The sequence below is a fragment of the Schistocerca gregaria genome, chromosome 4, assembly GCF_023897955.1.
Source record: "Schistocerca gregaria isolate iqSchGreg1 chromosome 4, iqSchGreg1.2, whole genome shotgun sequence".
Taxonomy (NCBI): domain Eukaryota; kingdom Metazoa; phylum Arthropoda; class Insecta; order Orthoptera; family Acrididae; genus Schistocerca; species Schistocerca gregaria.
This window is the reverse complement of record NC_064923.1, coordinates 156,811,641-156,831,518: the sequence shown is the minus strand read 5'-3', so window position 1 is coordinate 156,831,518 and position 19,878 is coordinate 156,811,641.

The window sequence follows — 19,878 nt, the reverse complement described above, 5'->3', positions numbered from 1 at the left end:
TATGATCATTCATACTCACAAAATTTTCTAATGTTTTTAAGAAGTAATTACATTTAAGAATATTTGTAGTGGACTGTCTTGAAAAAACAAGCCTTACTAACAGCTACGCAAAAATTTAAGATGGGGGCATTGATACAAAAGCTTCACTTAAAAAGACTTTTTTCTGGATCATTTTGTACCAAGTCATGGAATTGGATACCGTTCTGGGAACATCGTCTTGTACTACGAACTGTATGAGATAAAACTGAGGGGTGATTTGATCCAACATGAATATCTGACTTTTCAAGATCTGTCTCTTGCTGTTTAACTAACCTCTCCACAGTTTACACTACACATATGTTTCAGATATGTAAAATGGTGATTTTGATTGTACCTAACACGTATGAACAAGTCACTCAGATCTACTATGCTACTAAGTTACAAACCTTGAACCCAGTTGCAAATATTTGGGTTATTTTGCACGATTGGCCAATAAACAAATAAGTATTCAAGCTCTCAAACTGAATGTCGGAACTTTCGAATGTGCACCTGCCTAAAATGGATTTGGGATTGCCGGCCGGAGTGGCCGAGCGGTTCTAGGCGCTACAGTCTGGAACCGCGCTACCGCTACGGTCTCAGGTTCGAATCCTGCCTCGGGCATGAATGTGTGTGATGTCCTTAGGTTAGTTAGGTTTAAGTAGTTCTAAGTTCTAGGGTACCGATGACCTCAGAAATTGAGTCCCATAGTGCTCAGAGCCATCTGAACCTTTTTTAAAAAAATTTGGGCTTCATCTTCGGTCTTGAAGTACGTAATTTACATTGATGTCAAAGGCAGAGATGGTATCAAATCAATCACATCATGCTAGGTGTAATCAGTATTTTGTATGGGGAACTTGATTTTCAGATTATTAACAAAATATAGTGAGTCTCCTTGCGTGTAAGGGTATATGCATATAACTGATTCGATAACAATGAGAAAACAGATACGAGTAAAGAAATGCCAATCGATACGCCTACTCCCGAATCGAGGTTCACCAAGCCACACTGGATCAGTTTACCTCGGGTCCGCAAACGGGCATTAACTACAGAGCTCCTGGCTCAGCACTCGCAGTATTAACGACGTGCCACGTAACACGCATAATCCCACAGCCCACAGGCAGCTGAGTCGTGGACAGCGGCCGGTCGGCGCCAGGGCCAAGGTGGCGAGTCCGTGCAACCAGTTCCGTTGTGGGCGGCATCTATTATTCAGCCGGTGGCGCCAGGACCGCCTTTGACGGCTTGCCGTTCCATTTGCAGCTGTCCGCCTCTCCACACAGGAAGTCGCAAAGCAAATATTGTTGTTGGCCACCCGCGGCGTGGCTGTGTGGCGGCGGCCTTGTGGAACGAGACAGCAGTCCGCACAACCCCACTCGCCAGTCTCACTCGCAATGTTCACCCGTCGTGTTACGTGGTACTCGGCGGAACCTCCATCCCAAAATGTAAATTCCATCCTCTCTAAACGCAACATACTTCTACATTAGTGAATAACAAAAAAATAAAGGGCCAAGTGCCAACCTGATGCGATACTTGATAGAATCGTTGCGAATTGTACGAAAGACCTCATCCAACTAAATAGTTCTAATGCTTCTGTCCAGCCACTCGCTGACCAGTCTGGTGCCGCAGTGGGAGTTACCAGAAGTCAACCCAAAGTTTTAAACATCGCGTTTAAGAAATCGTTCACACAGGCGAATCGTAGAAACTTACCGTCGCTTGACCATTGCAAAATCTCCAGTATGAAGAGCATAGTAGTAAGCACGATCGTGTAGAGGAACATCTGAAAGAAGTGGAAATCAAATAAGTCGCCAGGTCCTGACGGACGATTTTACGAAGACTTGGTCCCTTACTTAGCTCTCATTTATGACGGATCTCTAGCCCCGCGCTAAATCCCCAGCTACTGGTAAAAAGCTCTGCTGACTCCTGTGTATAAGAAGTATAAAAGAACGGACCAGTATCTTTAACATGGATTTGCTGCAGAAACCTTGAACGTATTCTCAGATCTAATATAATAAATCTCTTGAGAGGGAAAAAACGTCTGTCCACAAATCAGTACAGTTTTAGAAAGGATCACTCCTGCGATAATCAACTTGCCCTTTCCTCACATGATCTCTTTGCGAACCATAAATAAATGGTAAAGCGTTTGAGAGGGCGCCATATTGCCGACTGTTAACGATGGTACGTCCGCCCCCTGTAGCGACAGAATGTCAATCCTAACGGCCCGGGTTCGATTGCCAGCTGAGTCGGAGATTTTCTCCACTCAGGGACTGGTTGTTGTTTAGTCCTAATCGTCATCACTCCGTCCCAATTGACGCGCAAGTCGCCGAAATGGCGTCAAATCGAAGCCTTGCATACGGTAAACGGTCTACCCAACGGGAGGCTCTAGTCACACGAAATTATATATATAGAAGGATCGAGCACACTGAAAAGGCTCCCAGGCATGTGAGTGGCTCGAGGACTTCTTATTTTCTACATGCATAAATGATCTAGCAGACAGAGTAAGCAGCAGTCTGTGGCTCTTCCTGACGCAGTGATACTTGAGAAGGTGTCATCGTTGAGTGAGTGTAGGAGGATGACTTAGACAAAATTGTTGGTTGGTGTGAGGAGTGACAGCTACCCCTAAATTTAGCATGTACGTTAATGTAGATGAGTAGGGAAAACAAACCCCTAATATTCGAATACAGAACACACTGTACTCGCATTCTGGAGGACGACGGTTCAATCACGCGTCCGGAAGTCCAGATTCAAGTTTTCCTCGACTACCCCAAATCATTCCAGGAAAATGTATGGATGTCCCTTCTGAAAGGCCATAGCAGATTTCCTTCCCAACCCTTCCATAATCCAAGCTTGAGCTCCGTCCTTAAGACCTTGCTGTAGATGGGACGTTAAACACTAAACATACGAAGGCGTAACATTGCAAAGAAACATGAAATTGAATGAGCCTATAAGGACTGTATTAGGGAAGGCTAATGGTTGAGTTCGCTTTACTGGGAAAATTTTGGGAAAGGGCTCCACTGCTACCCACTGCTGAGGACTGTACGAGTGGTTGGGTTCCGCACCAGGTCTGATTAAACAAAGACATCTAAGCAATTCAAAGAGGACCTCCTACCTTTATTACCTGTAAGTTCGAACAACACGCAAGTTTTACGGAAAAGCTTCAGGAATTCAAATGGGAGTCGCTGGACGGAAAGTCACGTTCTTTCCGTGGGGCACTATTGAGATAATTTAGAGGACCGAAATTTAAAGCTGACTGCATAATGACGTTACGGCTGCCAACGTAAATTTCATGTAAATACTACGAAGATAAAATTAAAGAGATTAGGGCTCGTACGGAGACACATACACAACATGATCAAAGTTATCCGGACTCCTCCAAAAACGTACGTCTTTCATGTTAGGTGCATTGTGCTGCCACCTCCTGCCACGTACGCCATATCAACGACCTCAGTAGTCTTATCGTGAGAGAGCAGGTTGGGGCGCGCCGCGGAGGTCACGGATTTCGAACGTGGTCAGGTGATTGGGTGTCACTTGTGCAATAAGATCGGTACGCGAGATTTCCACAATCCTAAACATCCCTAGGTCGACTGTATCCGGTTTGACAGTGAAGTGCAAACGTGGACACGTATAGCATAAAAGCGCACAGGCCGATCTCGTCTGTTGACTGACAGAGACCTCCACAGTTGAAGAAGGTCGTAATATGTAATTTGCAGACATCTATCCGGAGTGCATCAGAATCCACGTCAAGCAGTATGACAGTTTGGCGGGAGGTCAGAAACTTGGATTTCATGGTCAAGCGACTGCTTATAAGGCACACATCACGCCAGTAAATGCCAAACGAAGCCTCTATTGGTGTAAGGAGCGTAAACGTAGGACGATTGAACACTGCACCAATGGCAGAGCGTGGGTATGGCGAATGCCCGGTGTACGTCACCTGCCAGCGTGTGTGGTGCCAACAATAGATTTCGTAGGCGGCGGTGTTATGATTTGGTCGTGTTTTTAATGGAGGAGCTTGCACCCCTTGTTGGTTTGTGTGGCTCTAACACAGCACAGGCTTACATTAATGTTTTAAGCACCTTCTTGCTTCCCACTGATGAAGAGCAATTCATGGATGGCGACTGCATCTTTCAATCTGATCGGGCACCTGTTCATAACGCGCGGCCTGTGGCGGAGCGGTTACGCGACAATGACATTACTGTAATGTACTGGCCTGCACAGAGTCCTGACCTGAATCCTACAGAACACAGAACACCTTTGGGATGTTTTGCAATGCCGACTTCGTGACAGACTTCACCGACCGACATCGATTCTTCTCCTTAGTGCAGCACTCCGTGAAGAATGGGCTGCCATTCCCAAAGGAACCTTCCACCACCTGATTTAACGTATGCCTGCGTCAGTGGAAGCTGTCATCAAGGCTAAGGGTGGGCCAACAAGATACTGAATTCCAGCATTGCCGATGGATGGCGCCACGAAGTTGTAAGACATTTTCAGCCATGTGTCCGAATACTTCAGATCACGTAGTGTAGGCAGTCGTTCTTCCCTCGCTCTGCTTGCGAGTGAGAAAAGGAAATGACCAGTAGTGGTACAGGTCACCGCCGCCCTCGCACCATATGGTGGACTGCGGAGTATCTACGAGGTGCACTCAAGTTCTAAGGTCTCCGATTGTTTTTTCTAATTAACTACTCATCCGAAATCGATAAAACTGGCGTTACGTCTCGACGTAATAGCCCTGCAGACGTACACATTTTTCACAACGCTGACGCCATGATTCCATGGCAGCGGCGAAGGATTCTTTAGGAATCTGTTTTGACCACTGGAAAATCGCTGAGGCAATAGCAGCACGGCTGATGAATGTGCGGCCACGGAGACTATCTTCCATTGTTGGAAAAAGCCAAAAGTCACTAGGAGCCAGGTCAGGTGAGTAGGGAGCATGAGGAATCATTTCAAAGTTGTTATCACGAAGAAACTGTTGCGTAACGTTAGCTCGATGTTCGGGTGCGTTGTCTTGGTGAAACAGCACACGCGCAGCCCTTCCCGGACGTTTTTGTTACAGTGCAGGAAGGAATTTGTTCTTCAAAATATTTTCGTAGGATGCACCTGTTACCGTAGTGCCCTTTGGAACGCCATGGGTAAGGATTACGCCCTCGCTGTCCCAGAACATGGACACTACAATTTTTTCAGCACTGGCGGTGATCCGAAATTTTTTGGTAGCGGCGAATCTGTGTGCTTCGATTGAGCTGACTGGCGCTTTGTTTCTGGATTGAAAAATGGCATCCACGTCTCATCCATTGTCACAATCGACGAAAAGAAAGTCCCATTCATGCTGTCGTTGCGCGTCAATATTGCTTGGCAACATGCCACACGGGCAGCCATGTGGTCGTCCGTCAGCATTCGTGGCACCCACCTGGATGACACGTTTCGCATTTTCAGATCATCATGCAGGATTGTGTGCACAGAACCCACAGAAATGCCAACTCTGGAGGCGATCTGTTCAACATTCATTCTGCGATCCCCCAAAACAATTCTCTCCACTTTCTCGATCATGTCGTCAGACTGGCTTGTGTGAGCCCGAGGTTGTTTCAGTTTGTTGTCACACGATGTTCTGCCTTCATTAAACTGTCGCACCCACGAACGCACTTCCGACACATCCATAACTCCATCACCACATGTCTTCTTCAACTGTCAATGAATTTCAATTGGTTTCACACCACACAAACTCAGAAAACGAATGATTGCACTCCTTTCAAGTAAGGAAAACGTCGCCATTTTAAGTATTTAAAACAGTTCTCATTCTCGCCGCTGGCGGTAAAATTCCATCTGCCGTACGGTGGTGCCACCTCTGGGACATATTGACAATGAACGCGGCCTCATTTTAAAACAATGTGCATGTTTCTATCTCTTTCCAGTCTGGAGAAAAAAAAATCGGAGGCCTTAGAACTTGAATGCATCTCGTATATAAATTTCGATGTAGACGTTGATCCACTAGGAATGGCCTATCGTAGAAGGTTACCAAATAACCATTCCCTTAGGTGGGAAAACAAATTGCAAGACAGGTCATGATGTGGTCTTTAGGCCGAACACTGATTTGGTGCAACCTCCCCATTCTTTCTTTTGTTACCAAACTGACGATTCATTGATGCCCAGGGATGTGTCCTATCAACCAATCCATTATCTTAGGAGGAAACAACTTTAACGTGGAACTATATTTCTGTAAACTGTAAAATATAGTTCTGAATTACATTTATACGCCAAGCTTTACATTTATTTACGCGGAGGGTGAATTACCACACCGTTGACATGATGTCGATCATCCACAGATCTTTCAAGTAATCTTGAGCGTTCGATAGCGCCACCCCCCACCCCCCCCCCCCTCCCTTTTGAGACGTCATTTGGTAGATGCCGTCATTTTTTACAATTCTGACTCTCGTAATCACTCAAACATTGCATCTGGTAGTCCATAACGTATGAAAACAGTGCTACAATTTAAGGGAACTTTATTTACAGATAAAATTTGTTTTTGAAAGTAAGACTGACGTGATAATTCCTATGAGAGGTCGTCATACAAACATGGTTCAAATGGCTCTGAGCACTATGGGACTTAACGTCTGAGGTCGTCAGTCCCATAGAACTTAAAACTACTTAAACCTAACTAACCGAAGGACATCACACACATCCATGCCCGAGGCTGGATTCGAACCTGCGACCGTAGCAGCCACGCGGTTCCGGACTGAAGGGCCTAGAACCGCTCGGCCACCGCGGCCGGCGTCGTCACACAAATTGTGTGTAATACTGACGCAAGTAAACTTCCGATTCCTTAACGTGTCAAACTTTCGTGTGTAATACTGCTTCAAAGGTCTGATTACTTTACACATAATTTTATAATAAATATTTGACGTTAAGCATTTAAGTGAGAAAAAATTTAGAAAAGGTTCTAAATTAGGGTTAAAGATTTTTGGAAGTCACTAATGATCTCTTTATGACGTAAAGAACGAATATACTCTTGATAATTTGCACCCAATTTCAATCAAAATTAAGTGTTTCACGCATCTAAATGTTTATGACGTCATATATCCTAAAATGCATGCCGTGCAGTGAATCATTAATCCAGGTACAATCAATGATATATGCAAATTCTGTTTGTCAAACAACAGCTACATTCTGTGACATATGCACACACTATTTGCAAAGAGTGTTGCAAATAGGGTTACTAGTATCTAAACATTCATGGTGGTGTCTGATTGTTCTATATCTTCTCTCCCTACCACTTTCGCGCAACGACGCTCTGAGCGTGTTTTTTAGGGAATTAACTAGTTTGAACCTGGGACTTGTTGCTGGTAAGCAGACGCCAGACCACACATGACATGTAGAATTCAGAAGAGTTCAGTGCGACTAGCGATGATATAACCAAATACTTAATGATCTCAGCGTCAGCACCACTGCACTCCCTGTAAAAGAATCTTAACACTAACTAAATTTAGTGGAAAGGGTTCAAGGCTGTCCTATTTTTAGGTAGCTGGTAAATTAACGTCGAAAAAGCAGTAAAGTTTACCATTGGCAATTTTATTCTACTCACAAAACATCGTTTATAAATTGCACTATTGATAAAAGGAAATGTTTTAATACAGGATGGTAAAAACCAACTGCGTTCAACAAAAATGTGAACGAATATTCCCTGAATGGGTTTCCAAGCTCTACAATTGATCGAAGGATGACCTATGCCATATCACATCTATAATCTAGGTTTAATTTAAGTTTCACAAAAGAGAAAACTATCAAAATGGTTTACAGTGACCCCCAGTTATCTTTAATTACTTATCTAACTTGTAGTAAATTACAGTAGTTGATGTGGCTTCTCAATAGCCATATAAAAGAAAAATCGCGTTTCAGATCTGTTCTTCAAGTGGCAAATGTGAACACCATGAGTTTTAATTAACGATCGACACTAGTATTACGCAAAAAAGGGGTGTAACAGATGTGTCTTCTGCAGTTCTGAGTGAAGCCTTATGCGCTCAAAAATGCGGTATCGCGACGGTTCATTACCTTGTCGGTGTTTAAGCAGCGTCAGGGCGGCAGCGGCCGGCGCAGCAGCCATTCAGCTCGCCGTCTCGGAACCAACTCTCCTCTAACTTCTCCTTACTACAATTTACCGAAGCTAGTTTAAAAAAAAAACTATCTGGCTATGTTTTCATCTGACCAATCAGTGTCTCAATGTTAACCTTAATCTCCACCTACAAAAATTCTATCTATCCAATGAGAAACGTTGTACTTTTCGTGGTGGGGCAATGTTTTTAAAGTTTGCAACGTAACAGACACGCTAAAAAGTCTCACGCTAAAACCTGCAGCTAGTGTGGTCCTTTTAGCGTTATCGTAAGATCTATACTGTTCTTCTGGAGGGCTCTATCTTTTAACATGGGCTGGGGGGTGGTCCCTGATGTACATGAGACGCGAAAAAGTCTCACGCTAAAACGTGCCGGTTGTGTAGCCCTGCTGGCTAGCTGGCGCCGTAGGTGTCCAGACCTTCCCTTATCGTCGGGCCTTCTAGCTTAACATGGTTCTGCTCTCTGCTTCTGTCCTCGTTTCTCCCATAGGAACTTCGTCTGCCTCACTGTGGGAAGGTACGAAATGCATTTAGGCGTTCTTGTGTTAGTCTGTGGTATTCCATTTTGCTCACTTGTTACTCGTATTACTTTGGTTAATTTAATGTCACGATTTATTTGGAGCTATGTGACATACTACTGGATTTGCTTATCATGTCAGGGTTTTCATGTAAGGTGTTGGATTTGCCTGACGCCTTACATATCACCACCCTTCGAACATAATTTTTGCACTGAAGTCAGGCAATGATTGAATCGTTGTCTAAATCAGTCAAAAATTATTCCGGTGTCTAAATTTCGTTGCCTACTGTTCAGCCATGTTATTTTGTTCTATGCTAGTTTGTATTACTAATTTATATTTTTATATTCTTCCACATTATTGTTAAAAATGCTTAGAGAAGAATATTTTTATTTTATTATTAATTTTTATTTATTTTCTTTCTTTATTTAAGTGTGATGTTTGTTTTTTAAGAAGTTTGTTATCGAAAGTGAGGAGTCTTTCACATTGATTTTCTTAGAAATATTGTTTTTATAAATGTAGTAATTAAGTAAAATCTATTCCTAACACATTTTCTAAATATCATGTACAAGAAAAATGCTTTTGTTTCTAGACACCCATCTCAACATTGCTACCCTAACAAATAAGAATTATTTCCAAGAATTGCTTTGACAAAGAAATATACATATACAAATATTGAGATATTATTCTAATAAATGGTACAAATGTTTTAAAAAAAGGGAAACATCCAACAAGATAATTTTTTATTCTTTGTTTTTATAAGGAGAAAATAAGTAAAATATAGTTATTGTTTTATTTTATGAGGAGAAAATAAGTGGCATATTGTTTCTTTATATACTGTCCATTTCAGAAATAATCACTTATTTTTATCGATAGTCTATTCTTTATTTAAGTCCATAGTCAGTGACTGTTATTTTGTATTTTATTAGCTGTCTGGTGTGCTTAATGTATTTAGTTTTTCACACGTTTCTTTTGCACAATTCCTACATCACATAATTAGATTTCACACATTCACATAATCCTATGAATGTTCAAGCATGAGGTTGGCGAATGTTTTTGCATGAACGTGATGGACTTGAGCGAGATGGATGTGGGCAAGTATTTGATGTTCAGCTTCGTTCGTCGTTCCTTGTAGGCTTTGCAAGTGTGCGTTGCTGTTGTGGAGGTCCCATAATGGAATGGAGCTGAGAGTCCAGAATCTCGTGGTTTATCGGCTTTGTATGCGTGAAAGTCATCGTTATGTGTCGCTGAATGCGGTCATTTTTCAGTGTAATACTTCGCAGACGACTAGTTTACAACAGGATAGGGATTTGGGAAGGTATGTCATCTATTCTTTAACCATCTTCTTTCATGGTCTCAATCTTGCAAATCTTCAACTTCTGTTCTTCCTGCTTTTTCTCTGCTCCTTACTTACTTCTTGGTTCTTCTCTGGGCAGGATATCGAAATATTTATTGATAACTAGTCGCTTTGAAGTTCTCCTCCTAGTAACAGTTTGATAAATTGTTTGGGCGCGACATTTTTACTTTGAGGAAGTTCTTCTTCAGTTTCGTGCATCAGCATGCTGTTTAATAGCAGTAGTGTGACTTTTATGCATATTTTTTGCCACCGGTGGCTTGGCCAGAGTGGGAGGCGCCCCAGGGTTTACGAGCGGTGAGAATCCGGTGTCCCTCCACGGATCTCTTCTGGCGTCCCTGGTCTCTTATGGCGTCCCGTGGCGCCTCTACACGGCTGTCACTGTGCAGCTCCCTGTTCCATCCCAGCAAGGTTGCACCTAGCGGGCAAATTTATTGCCCACTTTCACTACAAGGGCTTTCTGTTAGTTTCGCTGTCCTTTCCCTTTTCTCGACGCTCCTGCTATGTAGGAATCGTGTCTTGCTAATTACGTCCTTTTCTTTCTTGATACATCTCGCAACTTGTGGGTCGTTGCATCTCTTCCTTGCTGGAGCTTTTACAATGGTTCTTACAAATGTTTTACTTATAATCATGTATCATATATCTAGTACCTACTTGTTATACACCTTCTTAAAAAGCTTTACAAATTTTGGCGCCCTTTCCATGTTATAATTCTAAGATATTTGGAGTCTTAACATCTACTCAAGAATCCTCAAATTCGTTTTTTATTTTTGTGTAGTGTCGAGGTGTATGGCATTTTAGTATTTCATGCTGTTAGAATATCTACGCTTTATCCCTTCACCTTAATCTATGGTACTATTGGTGTTATTATTGAAACTACTTTCTTTTTCCCACCTTCCTCTCTCTTCACTCTTCTTTCACCTGACGATCTTATCTGCAACATAATCTTGAAATATTGTGCTGATTATTTACCAATAATAAAATTAATCTTCAAACTTGTACTGAATGTGTTTAATACTGCCAGTCTTAAAATACTGCCATTCTTAGGTAAATGTACCTCTGCTTTATCTCGTAAAATACCCTCTGATTCTCTTTTACTGTGTTCCGAAATACCTTGAACTTCTTGCAATTTTTCGTCTATTTCTTTATGGACTTCTAACATGAGTTGAGGCGATTCCCTCTTTTGTGCATACCGTTCTAATTCTTCATACTCTTTATCTTGCATCATTCTTAATTGTTTGTTTATAACTGGTATTTCTTCTAATTTTAGCTTTTGCTCAAATAGAAGTGTGACATTCCCGAATGTTACGCTATCTGTCCCCATATCTATTTTCGCTCGTCTCTCATTTAAAAATCTGCATCTATAATCAAATCTACATTTAGTTTAGGTATAATCACGAAGTTGGCTTTGACCTTGGCACGAAAGAGTTAACCTTGTTTGTCTCGTAACTTCTGCAGCATTGTTTCTAATAGGACCTCTTACTTTAATCTTACGTGTTTTCAGAACTGGCAATTCTTCAGCCTCTTCATCTCACGTCATTCTTAATTGTTTGTTTATAACTGGTATTTCTTCTAATTTTAGCTTTTGCTCAAAGAGAAAAGTGACATTCCCGAATGTTATGCTACATTTCCCCATATCTATTATCGCTCGTCTCTCAGTTAAAAAATCTGCAACCTATAATCAAATCTACAGTTATTTTAGGTATAATCGTGAAGTTGGCTTCGATCTTTTGACCTTGGCACGAAAGAGTTAAAGCTGTTTGTCTCACAACTTCCTCAGCATTGTTTCTAATAGGACCTCTTACTTTAATATTACGTGTTTTCAGAACTGGCAATTCCTCATTGGCATTACACTGCATGAATAAATTTTCTGAGATCGCAGTCAGTTCACTTCCGCTATCAATTACAATATTGACTGGGATATTCTTTACCATGGCCTTCAAAATTGGTTGAATTTGAAAGGGTTTGTTCTGTTCTTCTTTCTCTTGCATCAACGAATCCTCCACTGAATCATACATGAGTCTTTTTAGAAATTTCCCTTGTGAATTCGAACTTTCTGTAGGATAAGCTTGGACTGCTACTTCTCTCTCTTTTATTTCCTCTTCTCTATTTCTTCCTTCATTTACGCTTTCTTCTGCATCGTCTACTTTTTCCTCATCCTCGTCTATCTTCTCCTTCTCCGTCGCTACTTCCATATAATGGCATCTAAATGCACTAATTATCGCTTCATAACTTCCTTCATTATATACGTTGGGTTGTGTGCCCACTTGTAACTTATTTTCAACTTCTGTCGACTGCCCATTATCGTCATTGAATTCGCTTTCCCTGGTTTCCATCTCAAATAGCTCTACAATACTCATTACTTCGTCCTTTCCTCCTACATTCGTTGTGCATGCCTCTGGTAATTCATCTTCCTCGTCAGTATTCTCCCAATTAATTTCGTCCCAACGCGATGTTGTTATTTTCTTGTCTTCATTCTCATCTGGTCCCTGCGGATTTGTTTCTTCCTTCCTCTTTTCTCGTGATAAGATTTTTACTTCTCTGTTCAAGGTGCTGTAATTGTCCTGGGTCGGTGCGTCATTCTCTTTGGCATGGGCGCTTAGCTGTCAAATCGAACGTTTATCGGATTTTGGTGGTCTTACCTCAACCTCCTCTACCTGTATTCGCTTTTCTTCTTCAGCTTGTTGATAGTGGTTTCATTGTTGATAATTTTTCGGTCTATTGGTTCTCCAGTACCCGTTCCAGTTGTCGTTATCCCCTCTGTAATAGTTGTTGCCGTTCCTGGGTGAATTATAGTTATTGCCATATTCTCTTCTAAATCCATAACCGGTTCTTTGTTGAAATCTATTGTCGTTTCTTGGTGCGAAGTTATCATGTGGTTCGTAATTATTGTTTCTTCGTTCTGTGTCTTGTGGATTCCACTGCTTTTTGCTTTCGTTTTCACGTGCGCTTCGTCTTTTTCTTGCGCCATCTTCCGAAAATATGAACTCTAGTTCCCTTAGAATACCTTTAAATGTTTCGACGTCATTGCCTCCGCGACCTACTAATGATTGCTGGTATTTCAATGGTACCTTCATCGCGCATAATTTAATCAACTCTCCGTCACTGTATGGTACATCTAAGCATTGATTTTTGTTTGCCATTACTTCGAAAAATTTCACGGGACTCTTCTCTCCTGTAGTAGTTCGTACTTCACTCTGTTCTGTGCTTCGCTGGACCAATGTCGTGCGAGAAACTTCTCTCTGAAATCTTCATACGATCGGCATGTCGCTGCAACATTCTGCATGATTTCTGCGACTGTTCCTGACATGTGTGCATATATAGGGTCTAATTTGTGTGTTAGCGTCCAGTGTTCTGGTAATCCTACTTGGAATTGATTAATAAAAGTTCGTGGATGTAATGAGTTTCCTTCTCGAAAGTGTTGAAATTTTCTGACTGTGAGGAAATGATCGTTGTCGTACTTCGTCATAGTTCCATATGAAATTCGCAATTCTTCGCCACTTTTGTTTCTGATCATTTCTCTCGTCGTTCTTTCCGGTTGTGGTAAATTCATTGGATATTGTCCACTGTAACTTTCGCCTACCCACGGTGCAGGCTGTCTGATTTCACATATGCTACTTCCCGCTTGTGATTGGAATCGCAAATGCATAATGTCTTCCTTAATTACTTGTTTTTACGGTGCTGTTACAGATACGGATGTGGTTGCAGACTCAGTGCTTGTTCGATCCTGTTCACTACGCTCTTCAATGGTATGCAACAACTCTGTTCGCAATTTCTGAAATTGTCGCTTCGTTTGCGCTTCTATTTTGACTATGCGGTTATCATATCTTTTCAGCGCTGCTTTTGTGATACGTTTGTGTAACACACTGTTTTCAACAATTTCACGCGCTGTCTAGTAATTACGTTTGTCTGTTTGTTTAGTTTCTTGACTACTCCCTGGATGTTGTTACGTAATGTTTTGATCTCATCCTGAGTGTCATTACGCAATGTTTGTACGTCCACTTGTACCTTGTCAATGTCTGTTCTCAATTGATTGTGACCTGTTATTAAGTTTCCTATCACTTCTCGAGATTCTTTTGCCTCGTCTTCAATATGACTTAGGTGTAACTGAATTTTTTTGTTTTGTTCTTTAATCTCACGCATTTGTCTCGTGGTTTCCGCATTCTGAATTTTAATTTGGTTCGCTATGTCTTTATTTTTCCTTGTCATGGTTTCCGTAATTTGTTGTAATAATTCTGCCAGATTGGTGAGTTCTATTGCCTTTTCTTCCGACGTCCTACGCTCTGTGTTTTCGCCCAACTGTTGGTTCGCAAACCGATTGCATTGAACTGTGCTGTGACACGTTTCTGCTCGCATTCCTTGTACTCTGTGGTGAGGGAGCTCTGATTACTTGTACTTTGGGTTCTACGTATTCAAGACGCAAGTTAGAATCCTCATCGCCTGTCTCACTACTTTCCTGCTCCTCTGTCGTATGTTGACCTAGGTTTTCTATGCCTCGACGTACATTATCCTCGTTATGGTGCGTTATCTGTCCCATTTCTCGCGATACTGCATCGTCTGTTGCATTGTTCTCTATTCTCTGTCCATTTTCAAGCTGGGTCTCTACCTCAATTCGGTCAAGGTCTCGGTCAGCCATTGCTAATCTTTCCGAATCCCTTATTTTCTGTTTTAAAAGCAATTCACGCGCCCTATGTCGCGTCAACATGCGCTCATACGATCTCACGCGTTTCATAAACTTTTTGTTCACACGACTTGACACTACCAAGACTGACAATCCATTCACTTACTTGTTGGGTCAGAACCAACTTGTCAACGATGTATCCGCCACCTGTGCTACTGCATTGGAGAGAAAACTTAATTCCAACAATTTTCAAAACTCATAACATAATTATGCTATTGTCACTGATAGAATTCTCACTTTTTCTTGAATACTTTTACAATCTATTGCTGCAGCTACAGTTTTCGACTATTTATAACTTTAGGAAAAAATGTTTTTGCGAAAATTTTTTAGCAGGTATTTTTCTGACCTACTTACGCATGTGGTCGACCTTCAATCATGGTATTTTACCAACCTGGCAGGGTCGCCATTTTTCTTAACATTCATGGTGGTGTCTGATTGTTCTATATCTTCTCTCCCTACCACTTTCGCGCAACGACGCTCTGAGCGTGTTTTTTAGGGAATTAACTAGTTTGAACCTGGGACTTGTTGCTGGTAAGGAGACGCCAGACCACACATGACATGTAAAATTCAGAAGAGTTTAGTGAGACTAGCGATGATATAACCAAATACTTAATGATCTCAGCGTCAGCACCACTGCACTCCCTGTAAAAGAATCTTAACACTAACTAAATTTAGTGGAAATGGTTCAAGGCTGTCCTATTTTTAGGTAGCTGGTAAATTAACGTCGAAAAAGCAGTAAAGTTTACCATTGGCAATTTTATTCTACTCACAAAACATCGTTTATAAATTGCACTATTGATAAAAGGAAATGTTTTAATACAGGATGGTAAAAACCAACTGCGTTCAACAAAAATGTGAACGAAAATTCCCTGAATGGGTTTCCAAGTTCTACAATCGATCGAAGGATGACCTATGCCATATCACATCTATAATCTAGGTTTAATTTAAGTTTCACAAAAGAGAAAACTATCAAAATGGTTTACAGTGACCCCCAGTTATCTTTAATTACTTATCTCACTTGTAGTAAATTACAGTAGTTTATGTGGCTTCTCAATAGCCATATAAAAGAAAAATCGCGTTTCAGATCTGTTCTTCAAGTGGCAAATGTGAACACCATGAGTTTTAATTAACGATCGACACTAGTATTACGCAAAAAAGGGGTGTAACAGATGTGTCTTCTGCAGTTCTGAGTGAAGCCTTATGCGCTCAAAAATGCGGCATCGCGACGCTTCATTCCCTTGTCGGTGTTTAAGCAGCGTCAGGGCGGCAGCGGCCGGCGCAGCAGCCATTCAGCTCGCCGTCTCGGAACCAACTCTCCTCTAACTTCTCCTTACTACAATTTACCGAAGTTAGTTTAAAAAAAACTATCTGGCTATGTTTTCATCTGACCAATCAGTGTCTCAATGTTAACCTTAAGCTCCGCCTACAAAAATTCTGTCTATCCAATGAGAAACGTTATACTTTTCGTGGTGGGGCAATGTTTTTAAAGTTTGCAACGTAACAGACACGCTAAAAAGTCTCACGCTAAAACCTGCAGCTAGTGTGGTCCTTTTAGCGTTATCGTCAGATCTATACTGTTCTTCTGGAGGGCTCTATCTTTTAACATGGGCTGGGGGGTGGTCCTTGACGTACCTGAGACGCAAAAAGGTCTCACGCTAAAACGTGCCGGTTGTGTGGCCCCACTGGCTAGCTGACGCCGTAGGTGTCCAGACCTTCCCTTATCGTCAGGCCTTCTAGCTTAACACGGTTCTGCTCTCGGCTTCTGTCCTCGTTTCTCCCCTCAGAACTGCGTCTGCCTCACTGTGGGAAGGTACGACATGCATATAGGCATTCTTGTGTTAGTCTGTGGTATTCCATTTTGCTCACTCGTTACTCGTATTACTTTGGTTAATTTAATGTCACGATTTATTCGGAGCTATGTGACATACTACTGGATTTGCTTATCATGTCAGGGTTTTCATGTAAGGTGTTGGATTTGTCTGACACCTTACAAGTAGGGAAGTAATAAATTAAAACGTTGCGCCTTATATTGAAGTTATACAGCATGAACAGCGGATATGTAGTAAATGATAAACTTCTTGCTTTCACCATTTTGTGGAGGCTCTCAGTGAGAAATTTTTCCTACAGACTTAAAATATCTTTTGAACTTTGTTGGAAGTCAATAAGTTCTTTCATTCAGAAATACGGCATGAAGAATTTCGGGTATTTATGCGTCAGTGATTACGATGCCTGAAGAAAAAAAAAAAGACACTGTTTCGAACTGTAAGACTTTAAACATAATATTTGGCCATCATTACAACCAAACGATGTGATTTTATTTCGTCAGTTGCAGTGCTGGGAATTGTCGACTAATAAATATTAACTGTGATTAATCGGGTTTCTACAACCGGTAAACCATTCAACACATAAGCTTTGAACTACGTTTATTAATGTTAAGTTACTAACTCCAATTAATAACAGAGGAAAATATTGAAAAAAAATTTTCGTTGACCCGGGAACTGCAACTGGTTCAACATTCATGGTGGTGTCTGATTGTTCTATATCGTGTCTCGCTACCACTTTCGCGCAACGACGTTCTGAGCGTGTTTTTTAGGGAATTGATTAGTTTTAACCTGAGACCTGTAACTGGTAAGGAGACGCCAGACCACACATGACATGTAGAATTCGGAAGAGTTCAGTGAGACTAGCGATGATATAACCAAATACGTAATGATTTCAGCGACAGATCCACTGAACTCTCTGTAAAGTCATCTTAATACTAACTAAATTTAGTGGAAGGGGTTCAAGGCTATCGTATTTTTAGTTAGCTGGTAAAATAACGTCAAAAAAGCAGTTAACTTTACCATTGGAAATTTTACTCTACTCTCAAAAAATATTGTTTATAGGAAGACCTGATTCAGCTTGAGCCTAGCAGTCTTAGTAGGAACACTCCCGTAGTCATAATCGTGTTTCTGGGGACATTTGTTTATCCGGTGAACTAACTGAGCCCAGAGAGGATTAGTGCGTGGCACAAGTTTGTAACACGTCATTCCATTGGCTGAAGAATGTACAGTTTACAAAGCAATGAAAGTGTTGTATCGTGAAATGCAGTTGAAGTTAAACATATAAATGTAGCAGGAAGAGAAAGCCTTGCACTGAAAATAGTAGCTTATTACTCAAGTTATTCTGGCTTGTCAAATTAAAATTTACGCCCTGTATATATCATCAGAAAGAAAGGGCAGCCGAAACAATCTGGAAAATGTGGTAGATCACTTACCCCCGACAGGCAAACGTCCCGAGCTTGAGTTTCAGTCTAAAGCAAGGTTTTTATCTGCCAGGAAGTTTCATGTAAACAGATGTATGTTGTTTAACCCTCCTAATGTTTTCTGGATAAATTTCTTTTATATCTATGTATTTTATCAAGCCCATCATTAATCCCAGCCACCATTTTCTCTACTTACCATTAAATCAATTTACGTTGTGTGTTATACATGTTTGATGAACAGAATACACGAGGTTGGCAGCAGATTGTGCGGAGATAAACGATCGGGTGCTGTTGGCGTTCTTACAATAACTGCTTTTCAGTGAAGAGACAGAACTTACTGAGATACTTTATCCGATCATTTTCCTGCTGTACGCAATATTTTACAGTGAGAACTATGCGGGTCTGACCTGTGAGCTTTACCGAGCAATGACGCATGCCAGCTTACTCATGGATCTTATATCTACATTTACATCTACATCTACATGGATGCTCTACAAATCACATTTAAGTGCCTGGCAGAGGGTTCATCGTATCACCTTCAGAAATCTCTATTATTTAAATCTGGTACAGAACGCGGAAAGAATGAACACCTATATCTTTCCGTACGAGCTCTAATTTCCCTCATTTTATCTTGGTGATCGTTCCTGCCTATTTAGCTCGGTGCCAACTAAATATTTTCGCATTGGTAGGGGAAAGCAGGTGATTGGAATTTCGTGAGAAGATTCCGTCGCAACGAAACACGCCTTTCTTTTAATGGTGTCCAGCCCAATCCCTGTATCATTTCTGTGACACTCTCTCCCATATTTCGCGATAACACAAAACGTGCTGCCTTTCTCTGAACGTTTTCGATGTACTCCGTCAGTTCTATCTGGTAAGCATCCCACACCGCGCAGCAGTATTGTAAAGGAGGACGGACACGCGTAGCGTAGGCAGTCTCCTAAGTAGACCTGTTACATTTTCTAAGTGTCCTGCCAATAAAACGCAGTCTTTGGTTAGCCTTCCCCACAACACTTTCTATGTGTTCCTTCCAATTTAAGTTGTTCGTAATTGTAATACCTAGGTATTTAGTTGAATTTACGGCTTTTACATTAGACTGATTTATCGTGTAACCGAGGTTTAACGAATTCCTTTTACCACTCATGTGGATGACCTCACACTTTTCGTTATTTAGGATCAACTGCCACTTTTCGCACCATTGACATACATTTTCTAAACTGTTTTGCGGTTTGTTTTGATCTTCTGATGCCTTTATTAGTCAACAAACGACAGCGTCGTTTGCAAACAACCTAAGACAGCTGCTCAGATTGCTTCCAAATAGTTTATATAGATAAGGAACAAAAAAGGGCCTATAACAGTACCTTGGGGAATGCCAGAAATCACTTCTGTTTTACTCGAAGACTTTCCGTCAATTACCACGAACTGTAACCTCTCTGACAGGAAATCACAAATCGATTCACTTAATTGAGACGATATTTCATAAGTAAGCAATTTCACTACGAGCCGCTTGAGTGGTACAGTGTCAAAAGCATTCCGGAAATCCAGAAATACGGAATCGATCGGAAATCTCTTGTCAATAGCACTCAACACTTCATGTAAACCCATTTTGGCTGTGGGGCAATAGACGGTCTTATTCGAGGTAAATCATAATGTTCGAACTCAATATATGTTCTAAAATCCTGCTGCATATCGACGGTAACGATAGGGGCCTGTAATTTAGTGGATTACTCGTACTACCTTTCTTGAATATTGGTGTGACCTGTGCAACTTTACAGTATTTGGGAACGGATCTTTCGTCGAGTGAACGGTTATATACGATTGTTAAGTATGGAGATAATGCATCAGCATACTCCGAAAGGAACCTAATTGGTATACAGTATGGACCAAAAGACTTGCTTTTATTAAGTGATTTGAGTTGCTTCACTATTCCGAGGATATTTACTTCTACGTTACTCATGCTTGCAGCTGTTCTCGACTCGA